Source organism: Manis javanica, chromosome 13 (genome assembly GCF_040802235.1).
Source record: "Manis javanica isolate MJ-LG chromosome 13, MJ_LKY, whole genome shotgun sequence".
In the NCBI taxonomy this organism is placed as follows: domain Eukaryota; kingdom Metazoa; phylum Chordata; class Mammalia; order Pholidota; family Manidae; genus Manis; species Manis javanica.
The window spans coordinates 99973087-99997126 of record NC_133168.1 but is presented as its reverse complement, the minus strand read 5'-3'; the positions used below and the strand labels follow the sequence as shown (position 1 = coordinate 99997126).

General features: G+C 54.7%; 1 long non-coding RNA gene across 1 annotated transcript; it reads right to left on the bottom strand.

Annotated features, from left to right (window-relative positions):
• Positions 1–19119: 19119 nt before the first annotated feature.
• LOC140845737 (uncharacterized) lies at positions 19120–22443 on the bottom strand. Its single transcript, XR_012124590.1, has 2 exons — positions 22037–22443; positions 19120–20636 (listed from the first exon to the last, which is right to left on the bottom strand). It is a non-coding gene; the product is annotated as an uncharacterized lncRNA (long non-coding RNA).
• Positions 22444–24040: the final 1597 nt, after the last annotated feature.

Below are 24040 nucleotides of genomic sequence, written 5' to 3'. Positions count from 1 at the left end.
CTGACCTCAGGGGCAGGGTTTGGGGCCCACACTGCCCCCTGACGGGAGGTCCGCGCAGCCCCAGGTGCCTCCTCCACACCCACCAGGCGCCGGCTTTGCAGAGCTCCACCCCGGGGAGCGAGGAGGAGCTGGTGGATGGATTCACCTACTCCATCTCCCTGGACCCGGGGCAGGCTGTCTACACCCAGGACGCGGTTCCAAACCTGGCAACCTGACAGGGCCCCCCCAGGGCTGCCCCACGAGAGTGGCCGACAGGCCCACTCCAGAGGGCCTGGAACCTCGTCCCCGGGGGCACCCCGTGCCTATCCTTGCTCGCACTCCAGGGGGCTGGAGGCTCTCGGGTGAGCTGCGAACCTCCCTCATCCTGGTGGTACCTGGGTTTCCCACTGACTATCTCCCTGCTGCCCCCATCAGTCTGAAGATGACCTACCTCTCCATTGGAGTGAGGTCCCCAGGCGCAGGCCTCCCTGGCTGCGCAAGCCAGATGATCCCTGGAAGATGAGCAGGAGAAGGCAGAGAATGCTAAAGAGACGAGCTCGAAGACCCACGTGGAGCATGCCTGATACCACAATCCCTTTTGAGGCCAGCATCCGTCCGGTGGACACACCCTCGCCCGAGGTCACACCCCCTCCCAAGGCCAAACTCCCTCGGAAGGAAGCTGAGCAGCCGACCACACGACAGCGGCTCCCCTGGTGAGCACCCACCCCCTCCTCAGCACAGTCGGGCCTCTGCCCACAGGCCGCGGTGTGTCTTGAGTGTGCCCACATGTGTCTGAGCCATGGTGTGTTCCTATGACAGGTAGGGTGGCTGGTGATCAGCCTGTTAAGGTGCCCATGGGGAACACGGGAGGAGCCTCAGAGGGGCTCCCCAGGCACTGGGTGCTGCAGGAAGGACTGCCAGCCAAGCTGGGCCACTTCGGGGCTATTACTTCTCTGCACCTGATGAAAAGCCTTAGGCGTCACCCGTCAGTGACCTCAGTTTGGAAAAGCACAAGGAAAGCAGCCTTGGGAGCAGAGGCTCGCGATTCCCTGTGGCTGGGCCCGGGCCTTGTCCTCACTGAGTTCACATGAGGGGCCTCTGGGGGCAGCAGAGGGGTACCTGGACAGGTTCTGGGGGGACTTCCTTCAGCAACAATAGGTGTGCAGCACCCACTTGGTGCAGGCCCTTTGGGCACACGTAGCATAACTGCGTTAAGGAAGCAGACACAATACTGGGAACCCGTCCTGGGGGGAGTCGGGCAGTCACTTCAGGCGTCATCCGCAGGTCATGGCCGGGGAGAGTCATGGGCGATGCCCTCATGGCGTCCTTATGTGATGGGTGGCATGACGAGGGCCCAGAGGAGGAACTGAAAATGTGAGTTTTCACTGGGCCCAGAGGGGGCGCTGCCCGTGTGCACAGAATGGGCAGAGGAGGCGTTTGGGGCTTGGGGCAGGGGGCGCCCAGCAGAGCCCAGCTGGTCACCCATTGTTGGATTCCCACGGGCGGGCTGATGACTGGGGACTTCCTACTAGGGAGGATGGGAGAGCATGGGGTCCCAGGACAGACACGCAGGGTCAGGAAGGGGGGTGGCAGGTGCCTGGGCAGGCAGGGGAGGGCAGAGCGGCGGGAAAGACCAGGCTTCTCACTCTGCCACACCCCGGCCTTCCCGCAGCCCCAGGATTGGACGGGCTAGGCGCTTTGCCTGGGAGATCCGGACTGCGCCCGGGGTCCACTCTGACACCCAGCCTTCATCCAACCTGGAGGGCCACGTCCTCCACTACTTGGGTCAGAAGGAGCACCTGCAGCCTACGGAGGACGAGCTCAAAGGTGAGGGGCTGCAGCCCGGGGACCGTCTACGGTGGGCTTCCCGGACTGGGGTTCCCTTCAAGGCAGTGAGGCGCTGGGAATCGGGCCCGCGTTGACCCTTCCTCTGTGTCCTGCTCCAGAACCACACCAGATGCAGCTGGGTCCAGAGACACAGGGAGGGCCCACTTCGTGTCAAGAGCCCATCCCAGAGCTCCCTGAGATCCCTGAGCTGGAGCTACGGCCGGTGTCACCTGCTTCAGCCCCAGCAGAGCCGGAGGATGTCCCAGCAGTGGCCTCAGCCCCAGCGCCAGGCCCCGAGCTGGAGCCCCATGAGCCCTCAGGCGTGGGGCCCGGAATACCTGTCGAAATAGCACTGGGCCTGCCAGACCCAGAGGTGGGCCTGGACCCCACCAGACCCTGTGCCATGAGCCCCTGGGACATCCCAGGAGTGGTCTCATGCCCCGAGCTGGAGCCCCTTGAGCCCTCGGGCCCGGGGCGCATAGCACCTACCGGAATGGCACCAAGCACGGCAGAGCCAGAGGCAGGGCCAGCGCCCACCAGCCCCTGTGCCGCGAGCACCCCCTGTGCCGTGAGGGAGGAGCCGCTCACCATCCTGCAGTTCACCCCCCGCTTGGTGGCCAAGCAGCTGACCCTGATCTGTGCGGTGAGCAGAGCGGGCTCTCGGGGTCGGGGCTGGGCCTTCCCTGTGTCACGGGCTGCCCCAGACCTGCCCTCCCCTGACGTGGACTCCCGTGATGTGGGCCCACGTCCCAGCTTCCCCACGGACTCACCCTGTGCCCTGAGAGACCCTCCCCACGCCCAAGACTGCACTGACCACAGAGGGACAGTAGGGCTGGCCCTTAGGGATCCTTGCCGACCAAGGAGGAGGAGTGGAGGGAAGGTGGGCAGGGCCTGGCCCGGCTGGGAGGGGCAGGGCAGGGGAGGGGTGCTCAGGGAGGTCCCACCAGGGCCTTAGGTCCTCCGGCCATTGGCTTGTCAGGCCTCCACAGCCTCGGCACTTCAGAGGCCCCTGCCATGGACCTGACAGTGTGGGACACACTGACACCACCAAAGGCCCTGGGTGGAGTTGTTTTGGGGTAAAACGCACCTGAGTGGGTACCGGGATCCCCGGGGTGGCAGAATGGGAGGCAGGTGCCCCAGGATGTCGGGGTGAGCTGCCTTGTGCTGCAGGGAGGAGGTGAACGAGGGTGCCTGCGAGCAGAGCCCCTCCGTTCTCCACCACTGTGGGGCCCTGTGCATCCGGTCCTGGGCGCCTCAGTGGACGGGCTCCAAAGCCCGGACGGCCACAAGGCCTCACAGCACACCCCCAGCTGCCTGGGCTCCAGCTCCGACCAGTGGCTGCCTGGCACAGGGGCACCAGGGGCAGAGCTGGATGACACCCCTTGTCATCCCCAGGAGCTGTTCACCAAGGTCAGCGATAATGAATGCAAGGCCTACACTGCATACAGGCCACAGATGGGAAGAAGGTACCAGCCAGAGAAGGCAAGCATTGAGCACGTGGCCCCCACCATCCATAAGGTCATGAAGCAGTTTGAAGCCACGGTTAGGTTGGTCACCACCTGCTGCCTCGGGACCCCGAGCATGACGGCCAGGGACAGGGCCCGAGTGGTGGAGTTCTGGATTCGGGTGGCCAAGGTGAGTCATGGGACGGCCCCCGGGGTCCATCCTGGCGTCTTGGAACCTGCTCCCCCCGTTCCCCAACTCTCATGATGAGTGCCTGCGGTCTGCCCTGCATGGTCCCTGGGCTCTCCTGCCAGGGGCGTGCTGATCTGGACTCGCAGGCCCCAGGGGGCAGGGGGGCATCCATCCCTGGCCCCTTCCTTGGGTTGAGCTACAGTCCTCCACCCAGGAGGGCGGCTCACCAGGTACCAGGTATGCTGGGCTTAAGGACAGGAGTTCATGGGGGGACAGAGCAGAGAAGCAGGCCACGCTCTCAGCTCTGTCTTCTCTCCCAGGACTGTGAGACCTTCCTGAATTTTGCATGCCTCCACGCGATTCTCCTGGCCCTGCAGTGCCCTCCTGTAGGTCGTCTGAAAAGCACCTGGGGACATGTTTCCTGGTGAGTAGTCCTGTCCCCGGGACCAGGGCACCTGAGGGGACAGGGATACCCCTAGGTCTGGCAGTGTCCCCTCAGTCGGCTGGGACTTCCTGGGAGGTGGCAGAGCCTAGGGACAGGGATGGCGGGTTGTTGGAGCCCCTGTGGGTTAGGCCAGCGATACCCCTGGAGGAATCAGTTTCCCGCAATGTCAGCTGTGGGTTGAAGCCAACTGGGGATCTCGAGCATGCAGTTCTGCAGCAGGAGGTCTCTGCCCCAAGGACAGCGACCTGGCCCAAAGCAGATTCGCCCCCGGGAGAACTGGGAATGGAGGCCGCGGGTGGAAACACGCAGCCCCCTCCCCAGGCCACGGAGTCCCCAGGGCTCAGGGCCATGCTAGAAAGCCTCCTGCAGGCTAGTTGATATCTGGGGTCTCCAGGAAAACGGGTCTGCCCCCAGACTCCCCACCTGCTGGCCACATGTCCCCTCCTCCTCTCCTTGCCCCTTAGGAAGAGCGCCTACATGTTTAAACAACTTAAAAAGAAGGACAAGAAGGCTGATCGGCAGTGGTTCCACGAGGTAAATGGCGGCTAGAGGTCTGGAAGGGAGGGGTCCTTGGGGCAAGTCCTCTGCCGTGCGGGGGCCCAGCCTTGGGGCAGACTCGAGGTGTGCAGGGTGAGAGGGGGGAGCTGATGGGGGAAGTAGGGTCCACCAGGCCCCCAACGGCCTCATCTGTCTCCCTCCATGGCCCCACTTGACTGGGGTCCTGGCATCCAGTGAGGACCCAGAGGACAGGCCCCCGGTCCGGACATGGGCTGGCGTGGGGGTGGCAGCAGGCGTGGGGCCCATGGCTGAGCAAGGTCGGCCTCTCCCTGGGTCCTCTGAGACCGTTACCCTGGGGTACACGCCTGCCAGATGAGCAGGGTCCAGGGAGCACAAGACCGGCTTCAGCTTAGTGCCCATCCCACCTTGTCGTGTGAGGGGAGCCGTGGTGATAGCCAGGTGACAGTGGGTGCTCAGGGCACCCTGGGAGGCAGGGACCTCCCCACACACTCTGCAGGTGAGGAAGCCTCTCAGGGCGGCTGGCCGCAGCCCAAGAACACACAAGAGAGGATGAGTGTGTGCCGGAGCTGGGGTCGCTCTAGGCTGAGAGCCTGCTGGAGGTGGGGACAGCATAGGAGCCAGGGGACACGCGCAAGGCACCCATCAACCAAGGGCTGGTGGTGGGAGGCCGCGTGGGAGGGGAACACGAGCATCTGAGTGTCCTGGACCTTGCAGGAGGCGAAGCGCCTGTTGACGCGATGGAAAGCGTACTGGAGGATAACCAACTACAAGGCGAATCAGGTGAGAGTGGTGTGGCCTGGTGCCACCAGCCCTGAGCTGCCAGCACTGGGGTGACCAGGAGGGCGAGAGCAGCTGGATACGGGGAGAAGTTGGAGGACAGGTGCAGGGATGACAGGTCCTGGGATTGGCCAAAAGCCAGCCCTGGGAGGGACCGGGAGACGAGCACAGGGTTAAGGGAGGAGGGGAGGGAGGCAGCACAGGTGGTCCGAGGGAGCTGGGGCTGCGGGTGTGGGGTTCAGGAGAAGCTCTGTGGGCACCCCTGAGGTAGGCGGGGACTCATCATCTCCCCACCCCCGTGGCACAGGGCATGGTCCCCTTCCTCGGATATATTCTGGATGACGTGCCCATGGACCAACTCCGAAAACATAATGATGAAGTAAGTGAGCCCAGTGGGGCACAGGGGGGCAGGATGGTGAGCTTTGGGGAGGAGAGAGCCCCCAGTGAGCCCACACCTCTCAGCACCCGGCCCCCACTACTTCTGAGAGTCTCCCGTCCACCCCAGGAGCTGGACCTCTAGGAGAGGACGCACATAAGTCCCGGTCCTGGTCCCAGGGCAGGCAGAGCTGAGGGCTAGAGGGGCAGCATCTGGGCAGGACTGTCCTCCGCCTCAGGCCCTGCCCAGGGGGAGGCGTGTTGCTCCTTCAGGGCCAGAAGCACATCAGGGGGCTGGCAGTGCCTGCCCGCCTGAGTTCCCGTCTCCCTGTCTGCCATCACGGAGAGTTGCGTGGGAAGCTTGGCCTCAGCTCCCCAGTCCCCTCCCCGCCTCTCGGTAGCCCCGATCCCGGGCCAGGTCCGGGTGCTGTTTCTAGGCAGGCCTGCCCCTTGGAGGGCCCTGGAGGTCCTTCACCTTGAGAAAGGGTGGGGACATTCCGGCCTCGTTCTGGGCTCCGGGGGCTGCTTCCGATGCACTTTGGCTGCCTTGCTGCCTTGCAGGGTGATGGTATAAAATAAGAGTTGAGTGCCCAGCCATGAAAGGTAAGGGACGGAGTCAGGAGCCCCTGGGCAGGACCTTGTCCACCCCATCCCCTGGGTCTAACGTGTCCTGAGAGTTAAGCCACACAGAGCTGAGGACACTGAAGGGGTTGTCAGGTGGGGGGTGGGGGTGGCATCAAAGCCGCCATCCTGGAGGAGGAGCTGGAGACCCAACAGGGGGAACAGGCAGGGCTGGATGGCACTGGAGGGAAGGCGGGTTCCCGTGTGAGCAAAGATCCGGGACCATCCCAGTGCCCCCACTCCTCACCCCCCTCCTCGTCTGCATCCTGTCCTTCCTCTGCCCCAGGTCATTTCCATCTTATATGAGATCGGGATGCAAAGGTACGCAGCCAGGAAGTACGACCTGGAGCCCGATGAGCGCTTCCAGTCCTTTCTCCAGGCCATGGAGCCCCTGGATGAGCAGCAGAGGTGAGGCCGGCAGAGGTCAGGCGTGGGCTGCAGCTGCCTGCAGGCTCTGGGAGAAGGGACCCTGACGTGTGGCTCCAGGGGCTCACAGGTGACTCTCTGTCCTGCAGCTACAACCTGTCCTGCCAGCTGGAGCCAGAGGGCCAGAGGGCCGGCAGAAAGGGGCTGTTGCAGTTCTTCAGGCGCCACAAGATTTGAACTTTCTGGCCAGGGCCAGGTGAGTTTCCAGGCGGGGGCGATCGGCAGGGGGTGGGCTGCTCCACAGCCTCAGGGAAGCTTCGGGCCACATGGGGTGTGGGGGCGTCCTAAAGACAGGTGGGGCTGGGATCCCCCAGCTCCTTGGTGGACCAGTCCTGTCAGACTGAAGGGTGGTTCCCCTCCCCCTCTGGGTCTCAGCCTCCTCCTCTGTGACTAGGTGACGCTCAGGAGACTTCCCGTGACAGGGACGCCCCGGGTGCTTGTGATTGACAGGACCCTCCGTGCAGGGCCAGGGGCCCAGAGGGCAGTGGGGACGGGGTGCAAGCAGGATAACGGGGGGAACCCGGGATAACCTGCCTCTTCTGTGCACCTGTGTGGCCCTGCAGCTGCCGTCCTCGGGCCCGCAGCCCTGGTGGTGCCCTGGCTGCGTGCGGACGAGAGCTCCCCCTTCGGGCAGGCGGCACCTGGCACTCCCAGGCCCTAGCCTGCTTCCTGCTCCTCTTCCTGCCCCTGCTCATCCTCAGCCTCTGCTGCGGCAGGTGCTCTGGCACCTCCTCCGTCGGTCGGCAGACCCGGGCAGCTCCCCAGGCTGCCGCTGCACCCCAAGGACCCGTACGGAGCTGCAGCCAATCTGGCCTCCTCCCTGCTGGGTCGTCCCCTCTGATCGTGGCCCGCTGGACAGAGACGAGCTGCCCCACCACGCAGAGGGTGTCACCACATGTGCACATGCCTCCCGTGTTGTCAACACCACCAGTGCCTGGGTGCCATCAGCCACCGAGTTGTAGCCACACGGTTCCAGGAAAAGGTGGGGCCGTCCTCACCAGGCCTGGATATTCCCGGATGGACACAGACACGGCGCAGTGCTGCGCGGAACCACCACCCGCTGGGTGCCCAGAGGAGGCATCTGAGGATGCAGGGGTGGCCGACCGCCACAGATTCCAGGGCATGCTCCCAGGGGCACCCCCTGTGCAACTTCCATTCCTCATCCCTGAGAAACAGCCTCCCTGGGGATTAAAGACAGCAGGGTGAGAGGTGAGCCAGAGACCTCCTCCCAAAACCACATATAATATGAAAACATAATTCACACAACTCAGCCTGAAAGAGTAACAGGAAAGAAGGCTGCGCAGACTGCACACACCTAGAGAAAAGAGCAGACCTCGCGGAACAGGGTAAGGTACCAGAGCTGTGACCCGGCGGGACTCGAGCCCTTCCCCCACCCCCGCGCATCGGCGGGAGGAAGAGACACAGACCAGGGACGGAGTGGAGGCCTGGCACTGCTGAACACCCAGCCCTGCAGATCTCTTCAGAGCAGAAACCTACATTGCATGGTGCTCTGCTGATTAGCGGGGCTGGAATACCTGCAGAGATGGAGATTCCCGCTGCTTGTGGAGAACAGGGACTCATATCCGGCTGCTCTGGGCGGGCAGTCTCAAAACCTTCCTCAAACCAAGACGGCTGCTGAAGGGGCAAGGACTGCACAGAGCTTACTGCTCAGGAGAAAGGACAGGTAGACAGAACTGGGCGGGTGCACTCTGCCCAGCAGCCTGGGAACTCAAAACAATCTTCAGGCGCTACATCCCTCTGGCTGGCCACGCAGCTCCGAGGACCCCCACGCTGATATGCAGCCTGCTGTGTCTTCCTCCGGGCTAGACTGTACCTGGCTCGCAAACCGGCTGCCCCTGCCCTGGCATCACGCCAGCCAGACGGACGTCCGGCCTACACCAGGTACAAACACAAAGCACAGAGGCTGACACCTGTGTGTGCGGCCACTGGTTCTGGCCGTGGAGGCAGGGATAGCAGCCGGGAAACAGGAAACAGTTCTGTCGTCCCCCAAGGCACCAGCACCACTCCCCTGCGACCCCCGCCACATACAAACATGAAACGACAAAAGAACCTCGTTCAAAGCAAACTCTCAACACCAGAGAAAGGATCGAGTGAGACTGAATTAATAAATCTTCCTGAAAGAGATTTCAAAATAAAAATCATAAACATGCTCATGGAGGTACAGAAGAATATTCAAGAACTCAGCAACGAATTTAGGACGGAGATCCAATCGTTCAAGAGCACAATGGAGGGTATTAAAAGCAGGTTGGATACGGTGGAGGAGATGATAAGTCAAAGAGAAATTAGGGAAAAGGAATACAAAGAAGCTGAGGAACAGAGAGAAAAAAGCATCTCTAGAACGAGAGAATACTGAGAGAAATGTGTGACCCGTGCACACGGAACAATATTCGTATTACAGGGGCAGCAGAAGAAGAAGAAGAGAGAAAAACGGGTGGAAAGTGCCTTTCAGGAGGTAATTGCTGAAAACTTCCCCAATCTCGGGAAGGACACAGTCTCTGAGGCCATGGAGGTGCACAGATCTCCCAACACAAGGGACCCAAGGAGGATAAAGGAGGATAACACCAAGACATATAATAATTAAAATGGAAAAGATCAAGGATAACGACAGACTCTTAAAAGCAGCCAGAGAGAGAAATTAGATCACATACAAAGGAAAACCCATCAGGCTGTCATCAGACTTCTCAGCACAAACCTCACAGGCCAGAAGGGTGTGCATGGTATACTTAATGCAATGCAGCAGAAGGGCCTAGAACCGAGAAGACTTGATCCGGCAACATTATCATGTAAACTTGAAGGAGGGATTCAACAATTTTCGGATAAGCAAAAGCTGAGAGAATTTAGCTCCCACAAACCATCCCTACAGTGTATTTTGGAGGGACTGCTACAGATGGAAGCGTTCCCAGGGTTAAATGACTGTCACCACAGGTAATAAAAAGGGACAGACAGAGAGTCCAGAATATGATACCTAACATATAAAGAATGGAGGAGGAAAAAGGGGGAGGGGGAGAAAAACCTTTAGATTGTGTCTGTGGTAGCATACTGAGTGAGTTAAGTTAGGCTCTTAGTAAGGAAGTTACCCTTGAACCTTTGGTAACCACACACCTAGAGCCTGCAATGGCAGTAAGGACATACCTGCGGATAACCACCCTCAATGTAAGTGGTCTGAATGCACCAATCAGAACACACAGAGTCACTGAATGGATAAAAAAACAAGACCCAACTATATGCTGCCTACAAGAGACTCACTTCAAACCCAAAGACATACAAAGACTAAAAGTGAATGGATGGAAAAGATATTTCAAGCAACTAACAGGGAGAAAAAAGCAGGGGTTGCAGTACTTTTATCAGACAGAATACACTTCAAAACAAAGAAAGTCACAAGAGACAAAGAAGGACATTGCGTGATGATAAAGGCGTCAATCCAACAAGAGGATATACGCATCATAAATATCATAAATATCTATGCACCCAACACAGTATCACTTACATATGTGAAACAAATACTCACACAATTCAAAGGGGAACTAGAATGCAATGCATTCATTTAGGAGACCTCAACAGTCCACTCACTCCAAGGGACAGATCCCCCAGACAGAACATAAGGAGACAGAGCCATTGAACAACACATTAGAACAGATGGACCTACTGGACATCTACAGAACTCTCCACCCAACAGCAACAGGACACACATTCTTCTCAAGTGCACATGGAACATTTTCAAGAACAGATCATATACTAGGCCACAAAAAGAGCCTCAGTAAATTCAAAAAGACTGAAATTGTACCAACCAGCTTCTCACACAACAAGGGTATGAAGCTAGAAATAAATTACGCAAAGAAAATGAAAAAGCCTACACACACATGGAGACTTAACAACATGCTTCTAAATAACCAACGGATCAATGACCAAATAAAAACAGAGATTAAGCAGTATACAGACACAAATGACAACAATAATTCAACAACACAAAACCTGTGGGACACAGACAAGGCGGTGTAAGAGGGAAGTACATGGCAATACAGGCCTACCTCAGGAAAAAAGAACAATCCAATATGAACAGTTGAAACTCACCATTAACCAAACTAGAAAAAGAAGAACAAATGAGGCCCAAACTCAGTAGAAGGACGGAGATAATAAAGATTAGAGCAGAAATAAATAAAATCGAGAAGAATAAAACAATAGAAAGAATCAATGAAAGCAGGAGCTGGCTCTTCGAGAACATAAACAAAATAGATAAACCCCTAGCCAGACTTATCAAGAAAAACAGAGTCGATAAGCATAAACACAATCAAAAATGAGAAAGGAAAAATCACTACGGATACCACAGAGATACAAAGAGGTATTAGAGAATACTATGAAAAATTATATGCTAACAAACTGGATAACCTAGGAGAAATGGACAACTTTGTACAAAAATACAACCTTCCAAGGCTGACGCACAAAGAAACAGAAGATCTGAACAGACCAATTACTGGCAACAAAATTGAATTTGTAATAATAAAAGTAGCTAAGAACCAACCCCCTGGAATAGAGGGCTTCACCACAGAATTTTATCAAACATTTAGTGAAGACCTAATAACTATCCTCCTCAAAGTCTTCCAAAATGTAGAAAAGGAAGGAATACTTTCAAACGCATTCTATGAGGCCAGCATCATCCTCATACCAAAGACCAGGCACGGACACCACAAAAATAGAAAATTACAGAACAACATCCCTGATGAACATAGATGCAAAAATACTCAACGAAATACTAGCAAACCGACTTCAAAAATACATCAAAAGGATCATCCATCATGATCAAGTAGGATTTATTGCGGGGAAGCAAGGATTGGTACAGTATTAGAAAACCCACCATCATCATCCATATCAACAGAAAGAAGGACAAAAACCAGATGATCATCTCCATGGATGCCAAGAAAGCAGTCAACAAAATTCAACAACTTATTCATGATAAAAACTCTCAACAAAATGGGCACAGAGGCCAAGCACCTCAACATAATAAAGGCCATAGATGACAAGCCCACAGCCAACATCATATTGACAGCGAGAAGCTGAGAGCCTTTCCTCTGAGATCCGAAACAAGACTGGGATACCCACCCTCCCCACTTTTCATCAACACAGTACTGCAGGTCCTTGGCACAGCAATCAGAAAGCGCAAAGAAATAAAAGGCATCCAGATTGGTAAGGGAGTCAAACTGTCCCTGTCTGCAGATGACATATCGTACATAAAAAACCCTAAAGAATCCACTCCAACACTACGAGAACTAATACCTGAATTCAGCAAAGATGCAGGATACAAAACTTGGCAGCACGGGGGGAGGGCTGCTCTGGGCCCAGGCACGGGGCTCTGGGGACTGCCCATCATCGGACCACAGAGAGAAGCCATGTGGCCGAGGCTGCCAGCAGCATCGATGCCCGCAGCTGCTGCTCCAGGGACAGGGACGTCAGGAGCCTGTCCCATCCTCCGCTGCAGTGGGCAGATCCTCTGGGTGCCCAGTGTATGGACACAGCCCCGGCCCCTCCCTTCAGGGGAGGCCTGTTGTCCAGAGGGGCAGCTGGCCACCGGAGGAGGGAAGGCCCTGGCCCTTGTTCCCCCCTCACTGTTTTTTCAGAAAGTATTTTACCTTAATAATAAAAAAAAAGAAAACTAGCCTCCCTGAGGGCAGTGTGATGTGGATGTTGTCCCTGGGGGTCACCCCTGTGCAGGTGGGATGCAGTCAGTGAGAGGACTGCTCCCACCCTGATCTTTCTTCTCACAGCTCTGCCCCACAGGCAGACATCGTGTGCCCCCCTCCCCATCCCGGCCCTCAAACTCTCTGACCCAGGGTGGTCCCGACCCGTGTATGCCAGGTTGCCCTCCATCCTCGCCCCTAAGGTGCTCAGGAAGAGTGGGGCGCTCTAAGCCCCAGGCGGGCACACCTTGGCAGCACTGGGGAGGGCTGCCCAAAAAGAACCTCGGCCTTACTGCCTGTCACCTATAGATTATGATCAGACATGAAAATCTACTGATTAGAAGCCCCGGGGTGTCTCCTCACGTCTGGGACACCAATGCACATGTAACCCAAGTAGATCCCAGGGCTGCAGGCCACCAGTCTAGCACTGTCCCATTTGATGAGACACAGCTGCCCCACACATTCCAGAAATTCCGTTGCAAAAAATGTGGAACTTGGCCTCTCAAAGCACCTCGAAGAGGTGCACGCATTCCATTGGGGGGCTTTCTCTGAGCCCAATTTCTCCACGCTTCACACCTCAGAGCACCCCCCAAAGTTCCCAGGTCCCCAGTCCTCCCCCACGGTGCCCCTCAGCCGCCCATCCCCAGGCCACGCTGGTGTGAGGCCCCTGGTGTCCCGCTCCTGGGTCCTGGCTGAGTGGCCTGAAATCTGTGACAACAGGCTGGGGAGGCTGAGCGGAGGCACTTGGCTCTGATTCTCCCCACACGCTCCCCCAGGGCTCTCAGGATGTGTTCACCCTCCCAGGAGGGGAGGCCTGGCCTGGAGGGGAGTTCCAGGATCAGCACAAACACCCCCTTGGGGGGCTCCAGGCTGGAGACAGTCTCCAGGCCTTATGCTGCAGGTGGAGCCCCAACTGGGGACTGGGGAAGCGGATGTGGGCCCTCCTGACAGCCTCAGGTGACCAGGTGAGAGGAGATAAAATCGGGACACCCAGGCCACCCTCCTTTCCCTGGTCCTGCCCAGAGAATCCTCAGAGCCATCTGCCTGCACGGTGGTCCCAGGGATGACCTCAGGCTCCCCGGCCACATACGGAGGGAGGTTTGGGCAGGAGGGCACACAGGCCCCTGGCAGGGCAGGGGCCCAGGTCAGACCTGTCATCCTGCACGGCCCACCAGCCTCAACCTGACACAGAAGAGCGCTGGGCCCAGAAGCAAAGCAGCAGCCCTGGGCCTGCTGGGTGTTCACTGGGCCAGCGGTCCGTCCTGCCCCGGGTCTGTGCAGGGGCCACAAGTGCGCTACGGCCTAGACCGCTGGTGCAGGGACACCAGGCTCACACGGCCGCGTGGCCACCCTGACTGCGGGCTGCAGCGCACCTTCTCCACCCGGCGTGTGCTGGGGAGGTGGCAGGGCCCTCTGGCCCCTGGTGTGCTCCTCTGCACCCCGGCACGGGCTCTGGGGGCTCCCCGTCTTCGGGCTCTTCAGAGAAGCTGATGCTGGTGTTCTTGTTCGCAGGCTCAGAGAATGAACTTTGCAAACACTCAAGGTAGGAGAGCATGGGCGAGGCTTCTGTTTACAGATAACGCAGAGGACAGAGCTCCTGGCTTGCCCCTGCCCGGAGGGGACAAGAGAGCCCCGGGGTGATGCACTGTCTAGGGGATGTAGAGGCAGGTGAGAGACAAAGGGCCAGGGATGCAGACCTGCTGAACGGTCCCCAAATGCTTATCTTCGAAGAGACACTAAGTTTCTGACCAGTCTTCCAGATTATTTTGCTTACTTGCCTGTATTACTTGCCTCCATGGCACATCATCTGATTAGGGCGAGAGGAAGAAAAGCAGCATCTGGGTAGTTAAAGAAAATGAGCCGGGCCTTTGAGCAGCTACGGTACATTTTACAACAGCCTCATTGAATGGACACAGTGAAGACATGGGCGATGCTGCGGTCTTCTCGTATGTGGGGGATCTTCAAACATTTCAGGCCAAGTCACTCCTGGCTTTTTAGTTTTAATTAATCTCACACAAGAACGCTTATATTACTTTAGAGAATGAATGTGACTGACTTTGCTTAATTGTCTGATATGGAGTTTCAGTAGGGGTTTTATTCCGGAGGCCCTCACCCGGCTCTGTCTGCACCCACGGTCCCTGCCTCACCAGCACTCAGGCCCCGTGGCTTCCCTCCCCAGCTGCCATCCCCTCCGAGTTCCTCCTCCAGGCTTCCCTTCCACACTCCCTAAGCTCTCTGCTCCCATGCTCGCACCCCTCTCCCCCCACCCTCCCAGCCTTCTCCTACCCCCACCCCTCCCCTGGGCTGGGACTCCTGTTAGGAGGGCATTGTGCATTTTTCTCAGTTCTTGTCCCCGCTGCAGCAAAGAACTGAAACGCAGAGACACAGTAGTGAAGGAGAGTAAAAGTTTTATTTACGGAGAGAAAGTGCACACTCAGAGAGAGGGGAGTGTGGGCTACCTCAGAGAGAAAGGCGCATTGAAAGGTTGGGGGATCCCCCTTTTAAGGATTTTTCAGGAATGTGACAAAGGGCTAGGGGTGTGGACCTGTGAAGTGGTCTCAAGATGACACATGACGTTTCTTAACAGTCCTCCGGGTAATTCTGCAAAATTAGCGTAACACAAGAAATGCACTGCTTGGATTCCCTCCAGAATAGCAGCTTCCTGGTTGGGGAGCATATCAATTAAGACTGCCTTCCCTGCCTCTAAGGTGGGCTGAGTTACTGTATGTTCGCTAAAGGGTATGTTATGTGTGGATAAAATGAAAATTCCTGGGGCCAGGATTCTCACCTGGGCCTAGTCGGCTAGCTCACTACTCATGTGGGCAATCGGTTGCTGCTGACTCTATATAAAAGTGCTCCCACCCAGTGCTCTGGGTGACACGGTGACACGGCTGCGAGGCTGCAGGAGAACAGAGCAGAGGCTGGAGTGGTGGCAGCGCTGAGGTCAGAGGCCTAGAGGATGTCTGCAGGACGGCTGTGCAGGCAGAGAGGCCCAGGGGCAGAGACCGGCTTGCTGCATGCAGACTCGCTCTCATTGGATGGCATGTTAGGGATTGACCTGCCACGGTGGAAATAAAGTTGGGTATAGCCCTTCCACCCCGAGAGCGGTTTACTGTCATTGCTTTGATCACATTGAATCCATAGCGAACTTGCCCGGGGTTGAAATCGATCGGCAGGACATTAAAACTCTTAATTCTTCACTTCCTGGGCTTTCAAATGCAATCTTAGCTTTAAGATGGAATCTTTCCTGTCTTACTGTGCTGCGATGGCTGGGCTGGCGTGCTACGTGAACTGTCCAGTCCGCAAATTACTTGATACGGGGATGGAGGAGGAGAAAGAGCACATAGGTACAGGTAAGAAAATAAGCTGGGCCTTTAAGCAGGCTACGTGAGTCTCACCATGACATGATTCACTAAACACAATCAAGACAAGGGTGTCCCGAGAGACCTTCCTTTGTCTGGGGAATACTCAAGCATTCCAGGCCAGTTACTCCTGGCTTCTGGAACTTTAAGTGATCTCACTGAAGAATGCCTATATTCTTAGTTTGCTATTTTTACCCTGGAGAAGGGACAAGCAGAAGGTGCCAAAGAGCCCCGTGCACCTTATTAAGAAGTGCAGACTCTATTTCATTGGCCATTCAGGGTCAGAGAAGGATTTTGAGCAGCGAAATATGATCACTTTCTTATAGGTAGGTCATCTACAGTAGTGAGGGGAAAGAATTTAAGTGGGAGGCACTGAAGGATTGGGGGTCAAGTAGGAGGCCACTGCACAGCTTAGGGGAGAGACGGTCACAGCTTGGAAACCCAGTGTGGTGGTGAGAACTGAGAGGAGACACAGACGTGAGAAAGAGCAAAGTCCGCGGAACCGGGCCTGACTCGCTATGCGCAGGATGGAAGGCGAAGCCGTCTCCCAGGGTTCTTCCTGGGATGGCTGGGGGACAGGTACCGATACTGGTAAGAAAGTTGTGGGCAGAGGAAGATAACGGACTAAGTTTGGAAGACTTTAGGTTTGGGATACTTGTGAGAAACCTACGAAGAATTAATATTGTCAAAATGGTAATCCTACCTAAGGCAATCTACAGATTCAAATGCAAACCGTATCAAAATACCAACAGCATTCTTCAACGAACCGGAACCAATCGTTCTAAACTTCATAGGGAACCACAAAAGACCCCGAATAGCCAAAGCAATCCTGAGAAGGAAGAATGACGCCGGGGGGATGTCACTTCCAAACTTCAAATCTTAGTAGATCTGCATAAAAAGTCAAGATCTACTACAAAGACACAGTAATCAAGACAATTTGGTACTGGCACAAGAACAGACCCACAGACCCCTGGAACACAATAGAGATTCCAGATATTAACCCAAACATATACGGTCAATTAATAGACGATAAAGGAGCCATGGATTTATAATGGGGAAATGACAGCCTCTTCAACAGCTGGTGTTGGCAAAATCGGACAGCTACATGAAAGAGAATGAAACTGAATCACTGTCTAACCCCACACACAAAAGGAAAGTCAAAATGGGTCAAAGACCTGAATGTAACTCATGAAACCATAATACACTTAGAAAAAAACATAGGAAAAAATCTCCTGGACAGAAACAGGAGCAACTTCTTCATGAACATCTCTCCCCAGGCAAGGGAAACAAAAGCAAAAATGAACAAGTGGGACTATATCAAGCTGAAAAGCTTCTGTACAGCAAAGGACACCGTCAACAGAACAAAAGGACATCCTACAGTATGGGAGAATATGTTCATAAAAGACAGATCCAATAAGGGGTTGACATCCAAAATATATAAAGACCTCACGAACCTCAACAGACAAAAAGCAAATAATCCAATTAAAAAAATGGGCAGAGGACCTGAACAGACACGTCTCCAAAGAAGAAATTTAGATAGCCAACGGGCACATGAAAAGATGCTCCACATCGCGAGTCATAAGAGAAATGCAAATTAAAACCACAATGAGATATCACCTCACACCAGTAAGGATCGCCACCATCCAAAAACCAAACATTAACACATGTTGGCGAGGTTGTGGAGAAAGGGGAACCCTCCTACACTGCTGGTGGAAATGTAAATTAGTTCAACCATTGTGGAAAGCAGTACGGAGGTTCCTCAAAACACTAAAAATAGAAATACCATTTGATCCAGGAATCCCACTCTTAGGAATTTACCTTAAGAATGCAGCAGCCCGGTTTGAAAAAGACAGATGAACCCCTATGTTTATCACAGCACTATTTACAATAGCCAAGAAATGGAAGCAACCTAAGTGTCCCTCAGTAGATGAATGGATAAAGAAGATGTGGCGCATATACACAATGGAATATTATTCAGCCATAGGAAGAAAACGACTCCTACCATTTGCAACACCATGGACGGAGCTAGAGGGTATTACGCTCAGTGAAACAAGCCACGTGGAGAAAGACAAGCACCAAATGATTTCACTCATGTGTGGAGCATAAGAACAAAGAAAAAAAACTGAATGAGCAGAACAGCAGCAAACTCACAGATCCCAAGAAGGGACTAACAGTTACCAAAGGGAAAGGGACTGGGGAGGATGGGTGGGAGCGGAGGGATAAGGGGGCGGGGGGAAAAGGAAGGGGGCAATACTACTAGCAGGCATAATGTAGGGGAGGCACGGGGAGGGCTGTGCAACACAGAGAAGGCAAGTAGTGATTCTACGGCATCTTGCTATGCTGATGGACAGACAGTGACTGTGATGGGGTATGTGGGGGGGACTTGGTGATGGGGGGAGTCTAGTAAAGATAATGTTCTTAATGTAATTGTAGATTAATGATATCAAAAATAAAATAAAAAAACACAATGAGGTATCACCTCACACCAGTTAGGATGGCCACCATCCAAAAGACTAAGCAACAAATGCTGGCGAGGCTGAGGGGAAAGGGGGAACCCTCGTACACTGCTGGGGGGAATGTAAGCTAGTTCAACCATTGTGGAAAGCAGTATGGAGGTTCCTCAGAAAACTAAAAATAGAAAAACCATTTGACCCAGGAATCCCACTCCTGGGAATTTACCCTAAGAATGCAGCAGCCCAATGTGAAAAAGAGATGTGCACCCTTGTTTATGGCAACACTATTTACAAGAGCCGAGATATGGAAGCAACCTAAGTGTCCCTCAGTGGATGAATGGATAAAGAACATGTGGCACATATACACAATGTAGTAGTACTCAGCCATAGGAAGAAAACAAATCCTACCATTTGCAACAACATGGATGGAGCTGGAGGGTATTATGCTCAGTGAAATACGCCAGGCGGAGAAAGACAAGCACCAAATGATTTCACTCATGGGTGGAGCATAAGAACAAAGCAAATACTGAAGGAACGAAACAGCCTCAGACTCACAAAACCCAAGAATGGACTAACAGTTACCAAAGGGAAAGGGACTGGGGAGGGCAGGTGGCAAGGGAGGGAGAAGGGGAATTAAGGGGCATTACCATTAGCAGACATAATGTAGGGGTGGGACGGGAAGGGCAGTGTAGCATAAAGACAAGCAGTGACTCTACAGCATGTTACTACGCTGATGCACCGTGACTGCAATGGGGTATGTGGGGGGGACTTGATAATGGGGGAAATCTAGGAACCACAATGTTGCTCATGTAATTGTATATTAAATATACCAAAAAAAAAATTGCATGGCCCCAACTGCATTTCTCAGTGTCAACCTTTCAGCTTCTAATCACTAAGCTGTGAAACTCAAGTGATAACTTCTTGAAAAATAATATCCAAATTACAGCCACATACACTAAATCAGGTGGAAATGGCAGCAATTACCCAGATAATAAAAGAAAAACAAGGCAAAAATATCCATTTATTTGGGTGAAACATTTTCAGTTGTTCTAGATTTAGATAATTATATCTGTTATCCTTTTAGGCATACAATTTGAAATTCTTCCCTCAAGTAAAATCAAACAGACAAGCCCTACAGAGAACATTACAATTTGAGACAGATTATTGTTAGAAACAATGACTAATTCCTTTTTAGATCTACACTGATTTAAGTCTTGAGTGAATACACACAGTCTATTTAACACTGAATTGTCATACATCATCTACAGGCAATGATATAGTTCTTTACTCATTTCAAAAGGTTTATTTGGAAAACACTTTTTTCTTTGTGGTTTTGCTATACACCTAATTAAAATCTTCAGGCTTGACCTTAGAGACTGTGAATGGTGAGTTGCTATTGTGTAATATAAGCGAGCATTTTCATGATACAAAAAAAAAAATTGAGTGGCGGCGGAAACAATGTGCCAAGCCCCTGTACTGGTGTGTCTGACTCAGGATGGATTTGGGGGCACTCTGCAGAGGGCCACAGATACACTCAATCCTACATTTGCTTGACCCAGATGGCCCAGCCTTTCTCTCTCACCACCCCACCATGGAAGATGGGGATGTGAACATCCCTACACGTTCCATTTTGTAGTTTCTTCTAAGGTGTTTTTGGTTGCAAGTCAGTTCAAGATCGTTGTAAAGCATTATATCGTTTGAATATACCACCATTTATTTGCCACTTTATCATTAATGGATATTTGAGCTGTTTCCAACATGGGACTAATAGGGTATAGGGATGCCGTGATGTCATTTGGTGATAAATATACCCCTTTCTGATGAGAAAGACGTTGTTTAACTAGGTCTGAAATAGCAGTCGTAGGAGATGGGGAGGTCCACCAATCCAACTTTATTAGATACTGCTAAACAATTTTCCAAAAATGGTAAGTCAACTTGTTCAACCACATGTTCAAAGTGTGCGAGAGTTCTAATTACTCCTCAGCCTCACCAACACCGAGAACGGTCTTTTTCATTTTGATACTTTATAATGCACCAGTAGCGGTCTTACATTAGAAAAGATTTTCTTTTAGCTTTTTATTTTGGAGTTTAAATTAAGTTGCAAAGGTAGTGCAGACAGTACCCAGCTTCTCCTAAGTTAACATCTTAAATAACAATGGTACATATGTCAAAACTAATTAAGTTATTGGTACATGACTGTTCAGTAAGCTATAGACTTTATTGGATTTCACCACTTTTCACATAAATAGCTTTTCCAGAATCAAGTTAGGACACCACACTGCACTTAGTCATTAAGTCTCCTCTGGTCTGGGAAAGTTTCTCAGTCTTTCCTTGTTGTTTGTGATCATGGTAGTTGTGAAGAGGGTAGCTCAGGCACTTGGTAGAGAGCTGCCCATTTGCGTTTGTCTCATATTTTCCTCAAAATCAGCCTGGGGCTGCGTATTTCAGGGAAGACCACCACGGAAGCGAACTGCTCTGCTTAATCACAACATACCCGGGAATGAAGTTATCAGCCGATTTCTCCCTGGTGATGGTAATCTTGGTCAGTCAGTTGTAGTAATACTGACAGTTTCACCACTGCGCACCTCCTCCATATCCCGTTCTTTGGAAACGGGTCACGGAGCCCAGCCCATACTCCTGGGGAAGGAGGACCTAAATATATCACGTTCCTCCCCAGGACACCGCCTTTATTTATTCAGTCGATCATTTGGATCGGTATGGACTTGTCTACTGACTTTATATTTTCGGTTATAAACCAATAACACACTATTATGTTAAAGAAAACAACTTCTCAGATTCCAAAAGACATACGCACCCCTATGTTTATTGCGGCACCATTGACAATAGCCAAGATATGGAGGCGACCTAAGTGTCCCTCAGTAGATGAATGGATAAAGACGCGGTGGCACATGCACACAATGGAAAGCTACTCAGACGTAAGAAACAAATCCTAGCAGTTGCAACAACACGGATGGAGCTGGAGGGAATATTACGCTCAGTGCAATGGCCTGGCGGAGAGAGACAAGTACCAAGTGATTTCCCTCCATTGTGGAGCAAAGCAACAAAGAAAAAGGGAACAAAACACCAGCAGACTCACAGAACCCCGCGCCCGGCGGCCGCGTCCCGACAACCCCACGGCCCCCACCGCCCCGCTCCTCCGGGAGCCCCGCGCACCGCCGCCCCGCTCCTCCGGGAGCCCCGCGCACCGCCGCCCCGCTCCTCCGGGAGCCCCGCGCACCGCCGCCCAGCTCCTCCGGGAGCCCCGCGCACCGCCGCCCCGCTCCTCCGGGGGCCCCGCGCACCGCCGCCCCGCTCCTCCGGGAGCCCCGCGCACCGCCGCCCCGCTCCTCCGGGAGCCCCGCGCCCCGCCGTCCCGCTTCCCCGGGGACCCCGCGCACCGCCGTCCCGCTCCTCCGGGGACCCCGCGCACCGCCGCCCCGCTCCTCCGGGGGCCCCGCGCACCGCCGTCCCGCTCCTCCGGGGGCCCCGCGCACCGCCGCCCCGCTCCTCCGGGAGCCCCGCGCACCGCCGCCCCGCTCCTCCGGGAGCCCCGCGCCCCGCCGTCCCGCTTCCCCGGGGACCCCGCGCACCGCCGTCCCGCTCCTCCGGGGACCCCGCGCACCACCGCCCCGCTCCTCCGGGGGCCCCGCGCACCGCCGTCCCGCTCCTCCGGGGGCCCCGCGCACCGCCGCCCCGCTCCTCCGGGGGCCCCGCGCACCGCCGCCCCGCTCCTCCGGGGGCCCCGCGCACCGCCGCCCCGCTTCCCCGGGGGCCCCGCGCACCGCCGCCCCGCTCCTCCGGGGGCCCCGCGCACCGCCGCCCCGCTCCTCCGGGAGCCCCGCGCACCGCCGCCCCGCTCCTCCGGGAGCCCCGCGCACCGCCGCACCGCTTCCCCGGGAGCCCCGCGCCAGCGCCCCGTCCTACCGTGAAGCAGCGCCCGGAGCAAGTGCAGCTGGGGCGTCCGGAGCGGCCACCACCCGCCCGCCGGCCTGCGCTCAACGTTGGAGTCGGCCGCCCGCCGCCGCTCGGGGCCGGGAGGGACCCCCGCGGGCCATACTGAGGGGCCGCCGCCGCCTGCCCGCGGCCCAGGGTCCTCACGCGCTCAGGGGGTCCCGTTAGCGGGCGGCGGCGGGCCTCGGGGGGGGGCGGCGGCGGCGGCGGCGAAGTTCTCAGCAGGGAAATCCCGTCTCACCGCCTTCAGCGGCCCCGCAGCGCCTGCCGAGGACTCCGGCTGCAGCTGACGACACGCCGCCTTCGTGCTCCCCCCGACCGGCGCAGGGAGAGCGGCGCGCACAGGCGCCGGCCACGGCCGCTGACTGGCCGAGGGGAGGAGGCTCGCGGGCCCCGGGCCCCGCCCCCACGCCACAGGCACCCGCCGCGGCCGCTGACTGGCCGAGGGGAGTTGGCGCGCCGGACCGCGCCCCGCCCCCACGCCACAGGCACCCGCCGCGGCCGCTGATTGGCCGAGGGGAGTTGGCGCGCAGGACCGCGCCCCGCCCCCACTCCACAGGCACCCGCCGCGGCCGCTGATTGGCCGAGGGGAGTTGGCGCGCAGGACCGCGCCCCGCCCCCACCGCCTCGCCTGCGAGTTTTCTAACTCGCAGGGCCGCCCGCTGGGAATTCCCCACGGACCCGCGAGCCTCGCCGGCTTCCCGCGCCGCATCGCCCCCTAGGGACGAGCGGCAGGCCCTGCAGGCACTGCTGCCCTTGACCCTTTGGTAACCACGAAAACAAAGCCTGCAAAGGCAGTAAGTACGGATCTGTGGATAATCACCCTAAATGTAAATGGACTGAATGCACCAACCAGAAGACAGAGAGGTACAGAGTGGATAAAAGAGCAAGATCCATCTGCACGCTGCCGACAAGAGACTCACTGCAAACCCAAAGATACACACAGACCAAAAGTGACGGGATGGTTAAAGATATTTCATGCAAACAATAGGGAGAAAACAGCAGGAGTTGCAGTACTTGTATCAGACAAAACAGACTTCAAAAGAAAGAAAGTCACAAGAGAGAAAGAAGGACATTACATAACGATAAAGGGGTCAGTCCAACAAGAGGATATGACCATTATAAATATCTATGCCCCCAACACAGGAGCACCTACCTACATGTGTGAAACAAATACTAACAGAATTAAACGGGGAAATAGAATGCAATGCATTCATTCTAGGAGACTTCAACACACCCCTGGCTCCAAAGGACAGATCAACCAGACAGAAAATAAGTAAGGACACAGAGGCCCTGAACAACACACTAGAACAGATGGACCTAATAGACATCTATAGAACTCTCCACCCAAAAGCAGCAGGACTCACATTCTTCTCAAGTGCACATGGAACATTCTCCAGAATAGACCACATACTAGGCCACAAAAAGAGCCGCAGTAAATTCAAAAAGACTGAAATTCTACCAACTAACTTCTCAGACCACAAAGGTATAAAACTAGAAATGAATTGTACAAACAAAACAAAAAGGCTCACAAACACATGGAGGCTTAACAACATGCTGCTAATAATCAATGGATCAATGACCAAATTAAAATAGAGACCAAGCAATATATGGAAAAAAATGACAACAACAGCACAAAGCCCCAACTTCTGTGGGACGCAGCGAAAGCAGTCTTAAGGGGAAAGTATATAGCAATCCAGGCATATTTAAAGAAGGAAGAACAATCCCAAATGAATAGTCTAACATCACAATTATCAAAATTGGAAAAAGAAGAACAAATGAGGCCTAAAGTCAGCAAAAGGAAGGACATAATAAAGATCAGAGAAGAAATAAATAAAGTTGAGAAGTATAAAACAATAGAAAAAATCAATGAAACCAAGAGCTGGTTCTTTGAGAAAATAAACAAAATAGATAAACCCCTAGCCAGACTTATCAAGAAAAAAAGAGAATCTACACACAGAAACAGAATCAGAAACG